This window comes from Scyliorhinus torazame, chromosome 11, assembly GCF_047496885.1.
Source record: "Scyliorhinus torazame isolate Kashiwa2021f chromosome 11, sScyTor2.1, whole genome shotgun sequence".
NCBI classification, from domain to species: Eukaryota; Metazoa; Chordata; class Chondrichthyes; order Carcharhiniformes; family Scyliorhinidae; genus Scyliorhinus; species Scyliorhinus torazame.
In genome coordinates this window covers 189880802-189889298 of record NC_092717.1, presented here as the reverse complement: position 1 = coordinate 189889298, position 8497 = coordinate 189880802, and positions in this window count along the sequence as shown.

Genomic DNA, 8497 nt, shown 5'->3' with positions numbered 1-8497 from the left:
GTGGGTCCCCCAGTACGCAGACAAGGCCCGCCCCCTAATACAGACCACGACCTTCCCTCTGTCGACAGAGGCTTGCCAGGCCTTCAGCCGCATCAAAGCGGATATCGCAAAGGCCACGATGCGCGCCATCGACGAGTCCCTCCCCTTCCAGGTCGAGAGCGACGCCTCCGTAGCTCTAGCGGCCACCCTTAACCAAGCGGGCAGACCCGTGACCTTTTTCTACCGGACCCTCCACGCTTCAGAAATCCGCCACTCCTCAGTGGAAAAGGAAGCCCAAGCCATAGTGGAAGCTGTGCGACATTGGAGGCATTACCTGGCCGGCAGGAGATTTACTCTCCTCACCGACCAACGGTCGGTAGCCTTCATGTTCGATAATGCACTGCGGGGCAAAATCAAAAACGACAAGATCTTAAGGTGGAGGATCGAGCTCTCCACCTTCAACTACGAGATTTTGTATCGTCCCGGAAAGCTGAACGAGCCGTCCGATGCCCTATCCCGTGGCAGATGTGCCAACGCACAAATTAACCGCCTCCAAACCCTCCACGAGGACCTCTGCCACCCGGGGGTCACTCGGTTTTTCCACTTTATCAAGTCCCGCAATCTCCCATACTCTTTAGAGGAGGTCCGTACAGTCACAAGGGACTGCCACATCTGCGCGGAATGCAAACCGCATTTTTTCAGGCCGGATTGTGCACACCTGATTAAGGCTTCCCGCCCCTTTGAACGCCTTAGTCTCGATTTCAAAGGGCCCCTCCTCTCCACCGACCGCAACACATACTTTCTTAATGTGGTGAACGAATACTCCCGCTTCCCATTCGCCATTCCCTGCTCTGACATGACCGCGGCCACAGTCATTAAAGCCCTGAACAGCATCTTCACACTCTTCGGTTGCCCCGCATATGTCCACAGCGACAGGGGGTCCTCTTTCATGAGTGACGAGCTGCGCCAGTTCCTGCTCAGCAAGGGCATAGCCTCAAGCAGGACGACCAGCTACAACCCCCGGGGGAACGGGCAAGTAGAGAGGGAGAACGGCACGGTCTGGAAGACCGTCCTACTGGCCCTACGGTCCAGGGACCTCCCAGTTTCACGGTGGCAGGAGGTCCTCCCGGACGCTCTCCACTCCATCCGGTCGCTATTATGTACGAGCACTAATCAAACGCCTCATGAGCGTCTCCTTGCCTTCCCTAGGAGGTCCTCCTTTGGAACGTCGCTGTCGACCTGGCTGGCGGCCCCAGGACCCATCTTGCTCCGAAAGCATGTGCGGGCACACAAGGCGGACCCGTTGGTCGAAAGGGTTCACCTCCTCCACGCGAACCCGCAGTACGCTTACGTGGAGTACCCCGACGGCCGACAGGACACGGTCTCCCTGCGGGATCTGGCTCCCACCGGCAACACACACACCCCCCCCGACATCATTTAGCCAACCCCCCCCCCCCACCTTCCTGCCACCGCCGCACCCCGCGACCGCCCCCTTCCCAGGAGGATCGGTTCCCCTCCCCTCAGGCCCGACCAAGAATAAAGCCCAAGCTTAAACCGTAAGGCTCCCGGAGACGACAACACCGGTACAAGCACCACCACCACCACCGGGGCCGAGGCGATCGACACGGACGACCAGACCGCCCGACCGACTCGTGGCGTCGATCTAAATCAATATATGGACTTTTCACAAGAACATTTTGCTTTTCTCCCGATACCTTCTGTAAATAGTTGAAACAGGACAAAATTGTATATACTGTATTGCCATGTGAATGTTTTCCTCCCAGGACCAGCCCTGTAAACCCTTACCACCATGCGAAGCATCACCCCGCTGGGTTCATTTTTGACAAGGGGTGAATGTGGTAGTATGTATTAGGGGTCATGTGGGACTGGAAGCCCTAATGTCATTGGCTGACAGATCCCGGGTCCTGGTTGGCCGTTGACCTCTAGCTCCGCCCCGAAGGCGGAGTATAAGAAGCCGGAGTCCCCCCCGCAGGTCATTCTACTATCGAGCTGCTGGGGAACAGACACGCTTAATAAAGCCTCATCGACTTCACTCTATTCGTCTCACGGAGTCTTTGTGCGCTACAATGTGGAAGTAGTGACACCTTTTCACTGAAGTGTTGGGTCTTTCAGGGTATTTTTGGGGTAAAAGGGATAGCTTGAGTTTGAATCATTTTCCCTTGACAATGTGTTGAAATCTGTCCAACCTCGTTGTCTAGAGTAATAGAGTTCATGGGCGTCATTCTCCGACCCCCCCAGCGGGTCGGAGAATGGCCGTTGGCCGCCGTGAATTCCGCCCCCGCCGCCCGCCGAAGTCTCCGAAGGGAGAAAAGTCGGCGGGGCGTCAATGGCGCTGCAGACCTCGGAGAATGGCACGGGTGGGCGCAAGGCAATCGATTTTGGGCCTGCCGATATTCTCCCGGCCGGATGGGCCGAAGTCCCGTCGACGTGCTGACGGGTCACGTCGGCGTAAATCAAACCTTTCAATCGGCGTCAACCTGTGCTCAAGGTTTACGCCGACCAGCGGGGAGGTGACGGCCTGGGGGGTTGGCCGCTGGACAGACGATGGCGTGGCCGCAGTCGGAATGTGTGGGGAAGAGGTGTGTGTAGGGTTTTGTGTGTGTGTGGCGGGGGGGGGGGGGGGGGCGGGGGTGGTTAGAGTGGGCTGGGCTCCGGGGCTGTGCCGGGGAGGAGGAGGAGGAGGATGGGGTCCGTGCCGGGGATGGGGGGGTCCATGCCGGGGAGGAAGATGGGGGGGGGGGGGGGGTCCGTGCCGGGGAGGAAGATGGAGTCCGTGCCGGGGAGGAGGAGGATGGGGGGGTCCGTGCCGGGGAGGAGGAGGATGGGGTGGTCCGTGCCGGGGAGGAGGAGGATGGGGGGGGTCCGTGCCGGGGAGGAGGATGGGGGGGTGCGAGGGCAAGTGAGTTGGTCCACCTGGCCAGGTGCCAGCCTCCAACAGTTGGACCCATGCGGTCCATGCCACCTGGCTGGGGGGAGGAGGGGGTATGGGCAATGATGACATGTCGTCGTTCCCCCCCCCAACCAGGCTGTCATGTTTTCCGATCATCCAGCGATGTTCGTCGCCGTGGCAGCAGCCGCGAATGTCTATGTTGCCCTGGATGAGGAGGAGGAGGAGGAGCGTGCCAGAGAGGCGGCACAGGCTGCCGCAGAGGGACAGGCGGCAGCCGCCCAGGCTGGAGGGACACCTGACCGACAGGACGAGGAGGGGGAGGAGGACGTCGCGGCCCCACGGCAACGGAGGCACCCGAGGGCGCCCCGTGTATACCGGCCCCGGCAGTCATACCAGGACCTCACGGACCGGGAATGCAGGAGGAGACTCCGGATGAGGCGGCAAACCGTGGCACACATCTGCCACCTGCTGGCACACCTGTCACCGCGTGGCACTGGCGGGAGACACCCTCTCCCCGTGTCCGTCAAGGTTACGGTGGCCCTGAACTTTTATGCAACGGAGTCATTCCAGGCACCGAGTGGGGACCTGTCCGGCATATCGCAGACATCAGTGCACCGGTGCATCCGGGCAATGACAGACGCCCTATATGCCATGGCGCACCGCTACATCCGCTTCCCCGTGGACCGGGCCAGCCAAGATGCCCGGGCCGTGGGCTTCTCTGCCGTGGCCGGGTTCCCCATGGTCCAGGGTGCGATTGATGGGATGCACGTCGCCGTGCGGCCACCTGTAGATAACAGGGCCGTGTTCACTAATAGGAAGGGGACCTATTCGATGAACATACAGGTGGTCTGCGACCACCGCATGATGATCCTGCACGTCTGCGCCCGTTACCCGGGCAGTGTACACGACTCATACGTGTTGTCGCGGTCATACATCACCGGCATGTACGAGGGACGCCATCCCCGGCTGAGGGGCTGGTTGCTGGGCGACGGGGGCTACCCATTGCGATCGTGGCTGATGACGCCTATACGGAGGCCACGCAATGAGGCGGAGAACCGCTGCAATGATGCCCATGTAGTGACAAGGGGAGTGATAGAGAGGTGCTTTGGTGTGCTGAAGATGCGTTTCAGGTGCCTGGACCTCTCTGGGGGCGCCCTCCAGTATCGGTCAGATAGGGTCGGCCGTATCATTGTGGTGTGCTGTGTCCTGCACAATATAGCCCAGCAGAGGGGCGATGTGCCGCAGGCAGAGGAGGGCGGAGTGGAGGAGCAGCAGGAAGAGGCGCAGTCCTCCCCAGATGAGGGGGATGGGGGCAATGGTCAGGGCAGACGGGCTAGACACGGGCGGGTGGCTGTCCACCGTTACCGGCTAGGCCAGCGGGCACGGGACAGGCTGATAGCCGCCAGTTTTACTGATTAGATGGGCGTGGGAATCGGGTAGTATGGCCACAGACCGCACACCATGGCAACAGCCGACCACCCACACCCACCACCCATCCACCCACCCAGCACCCTCACCCCCCTCCCCAACCCCACCCACCCCACCCGCATGCACACCACCCCCCCCACCATTGCCGATCCACCTGCGGCACAACGGCCGGGCTCACACAGTTGCCGGTGGACGCGTGTCTATTGCAGGCCATGGAGGATGATGACAACCCGCCCTGCGATGAGCTCCTGGCTCCACATCGTTGGACTATGTCTGACCCATGGCCACAGTACCACCATCCACCCGGACCATCCCTGCATGCGGCTGTGACACTGCAGCGCACGGTCCCGTCCTCTGCCCGGGCGGATGTTGATGGCGGCCCAGGGGGAAGGGGGCAGACTCACCTGGGGCTGAGGTAAGACCACCCCTCACACACACACTTGCGCTCAACGTACATGACACCCCCGCACGCTTTGGACAGAGCACAAAGGCAGCTTCTGTAGGTGTAACATTGACTTTAATAACCAAAGGAGCTCATGCACGTGCCCTAGCCCCTAAAACACATCTGTGCCCTGCACCCGTGCCAACTTACTCAGTGTCTAATTGTTTGGCCTTACGGGCGCTTTGACTACGTCTACGTGGTTCCCCAGACGGCACAGCAGAACTGGAGGTGGACTCCTGTGATTCCTGCCCTCTGACACGGGATCCCTTTGGCGGCCGTTTCCTGGGGCGACTGGGATGGCGAGCTGCCAGCCTGTCCTGCCCATTGCCCACCCGATGCACCTGGGACGGAAGGGGGGGGGGGGGGGGGAGTCCGAGGTGTTGCGGTGTTCCGGGACCTCCCCTACAGGGGGACCCAGGACGGACCACAGCACCTCCTCCTCCCTCGGGGTGCCCGATGGCCCCCAGGCCTCTACATGGGTGGGGGATGCGAACGGACTGGCCATCCGACGCCCCCCCGACATCTGGCGCTGCCAGTCCTGGAGACCCGTGCTGGTATCGACAGGGGTCTGCAGGTTTGCAGCCATGGAGCTCAGGGGATTGGCAAACCCTGTCTGTGACTGTGCGACGCCGGCTCGCACATGGCCAATGGCGCCAATGTCATCAGCGATGGCCTGCAGAGACTGGGCTATGGACTGCTGAGACTGGGCCATGGCGTTGAGCGCATCTGGCGCTGGCACTGGCTCATGGCCTCCTGTGAGAGGGCAGCCATGTCCTGGGCCACAGACGCCGCCTGCACGGAAAGCCCCAGGCCTCGCAAATCGTTCCCCATGTCTGACACCGTCGCACCCATTGCCTCCACCGCGGACCCCACCCGTGCGGTGTCGGCCTGGGTGGCACGCATGACCGGCACCACTCCCAGCTCCTGGACGCGGGTGGACTCCTCCACCTGCGACTGCAGCCGCCGCAAGCCGGCCGTCACCCTCTTCGCTCGTCTCCGGTTCGGTGGTTGCATCGGTGGGTCTGGTAACTCCAGGAACCCGGGCTCCATCTGGGCGGCAGATGTTCACTTGGGCTGGGCTGCCCTCCGACCGCCCGGCCTCTCTGCTGCTCCTACCTCCACCTGCTGTACCGGGACGGCTGTGTTGTGCACACCAGTGAGTGTACCAGACGCATCATCACTAAAGTGCCCAACCGAGGTGAGTGTTTCTGCGATGGTGGAGGGTGTTGGTGACCGCAGTGGCGTTGTGTCGTGCTCTTCGTCCCACTCTGAGTCCATGGCACTTTGGGGTGGGGGTTTGTCTCCACCCATCCACTCTGTGTCACTGTCCGGTATTTCGTCTTCCTGGGTAGTGCTGTCCCGGGTAGGGGTGTCCTGGGTAGTGGTGTCCTGGGGAGTGATGTCCTGGGTGGCACACGCCTGCGTCGCCGCACCCGCATGAGACGGGAGCGTCGTCTCCCTGTTGCTCCAGGTCTCTCCGTCTCCAGTGGTCTCCAAGGGACATCCTGTGGGCGTCGCATGCCGGAGGGTCCGGGTCTCTCCGTCGCCCGTGGTGTGCAAGGGGCATCCTGCGGGCGTCGCATGCCGGAGGGTCCGGGTCTCTCCGCCTCCCGTGGCCTCCGAGGGGCATCCTGCGGGCGGTCTGCATCTGCGGGGATGGGTGCCTCGACGTTTGCTCCTGCGATACACAATGAAGCATGCATGGTTAGACACGCAGGCAGTGATCAGGTGATATGGGGGAGGGGGATATAGGGGAGGGGGGATATGGGGATGGACTGTCGGTGGCTCACTTGCTAGTACGCCCCTGACCTCTGCATCAGCAGCCTCCCGGTCCTCTGGTCCGCCAACCAGTTCCAGGGCCCTTTCCTCGTGTTCGGTCAGTGGCCTCTCATCAGCGGGGCCTCCTCCAGTCCTCACATGCTCCCTGGTGTGCGCGCTTCTCCTGTGGGGGGTGGTGGCAGGGGTAAAAGGCACCAGTGTTAGACAGGTATATGAATGCACGCCATCGGTTGCGCGTGTATTGCAGAGGTTAAGGTTAGGGCTGGATTCACTTGGGGAAATGGGGGAAGGCGAATATGGGGGGAGGGGGGGATATGGGGGGTATGGATATCGGGCACGGGGGGGGGAGGCTCACCCTGGCTGCTCTGACGAGGTCGTTCACCTTGTGGCACTGGGTGCCTGTCCGTGGTGTCAGGGCCACAGCGGTGACGGCCTCTGCCACCTCCCTCCACAGACGCCGGCTGTGGCGTGGGGCAACTCTGCGGCCGTGTCCGGGATACAGGGCCTCCCTCCTCTGCTCCACTGCGTCCAGGAGCGCCTCCACATCGCGTGACTCGAACCTCGGGGCTGAGCGGCGGCCAGCCATCCAGTCGGGTGTTCCGGTCGGGTGTTCCGGTCGGGTGGGGGGGAGCAGCGCGTCCTGATGAGCCGTCACGCCGTGCGGCATGTATGACGCCGCACGGCGTGAAGCACGTGCGCAAGCGCGGATCCCGTCACGTCGCTGCTAGCCCATTCCGGGCCGGAGACTTTGCGACGTTTGGGGCGGCATGGTGAAGGTCGGATTTGCACCATTTTTGGCGCCGATCGGCGGACTTTGCGCCGATAACGGAGAATTTCGCCCCATGTTTCCCAAATATTTATCTTTTTTGTTTAACAAGCCAATAGCAGACTCCTGTGAATCCATGATTTAAAAATAAATATGGGGCTTGATTCTCTGCCACCCACTGCCGTTAGTGGGGTACTTGATGCGGCAGAGAATGCAGCATCGGCCAAAAAATGAGATTAGCGGTTCCGATTTTCTGGTCCTCGCTTGCGGCGGCATCCAGGTTTGAGCCCCACATCTGCAGGTATCCTGCTAATAGGCTGCGCACTGGATTCTCTAGGCCTGCGTGAATCTCTAGGCCGAGATTCACGTGGGTGGGAATTGGTGCAGGTATTTCCCAGCGTGGTCCTAGCACGGTGGACAGAGGGGGTAACCCTTTTGGGGAGTTGCCCCCCAAAGTTCATTGGATGACCCCCCTCCATTCCCACAATGCAAATCCTGTCCACCCCACCATAAGAGAGACCCTTACCAGAAACCCCCCACAAGAAACCAGCCCCCAGCAGAAGGTAGAAGTACTGATTTCAACTTTTTGTTAGGGGTGGGACCATACACAGTAAATTAGGACCCAAGTAAAAGATTCCTCAAGTGCCAGAATAGGAATTTGGGGTGTAGGTTTAATTACTGTTTGAGGTTTTTCCGTCACCTGATATGTCCAACAACCTGACTACACCTTTACACAGTCCTAGCCAGTAGAAATATTTTTGTATATTAAGCTGAATTTTCTTGATTCCCAAATGCCCCAATAATGGAGCTTTGTGAGCTATTTTCTGAGTTTCCGTCTTGTTTCTGAATGGTATTACTATCTGAAGTATCATTGCCCACTCATCTGCCAAAATATGAGCTGGTCTCCACTTCCTCGTTAAACATTATTCTTGAGGTAATAACACTCTGGAATGCACCCTCTCCGGTATAATTGCCTTATTTGCCTGTCTTTCTGCTGAAACTCTATCAATTTCACTGTGATAAGCACGTCAGCCTCTGTCTCCTCAAGTTTCTCTTCCTGAATAGTGTTGTCAAAGACAGTCTCCACTAACTTAACTTCAGTCTCTTTGCCCTGTCTTCTGTACAACACTTCCTGTCTCAACTTGAGTCTGTGGTCGTGTTACCACACAGTCTGGAAACAATCCAGGATGTT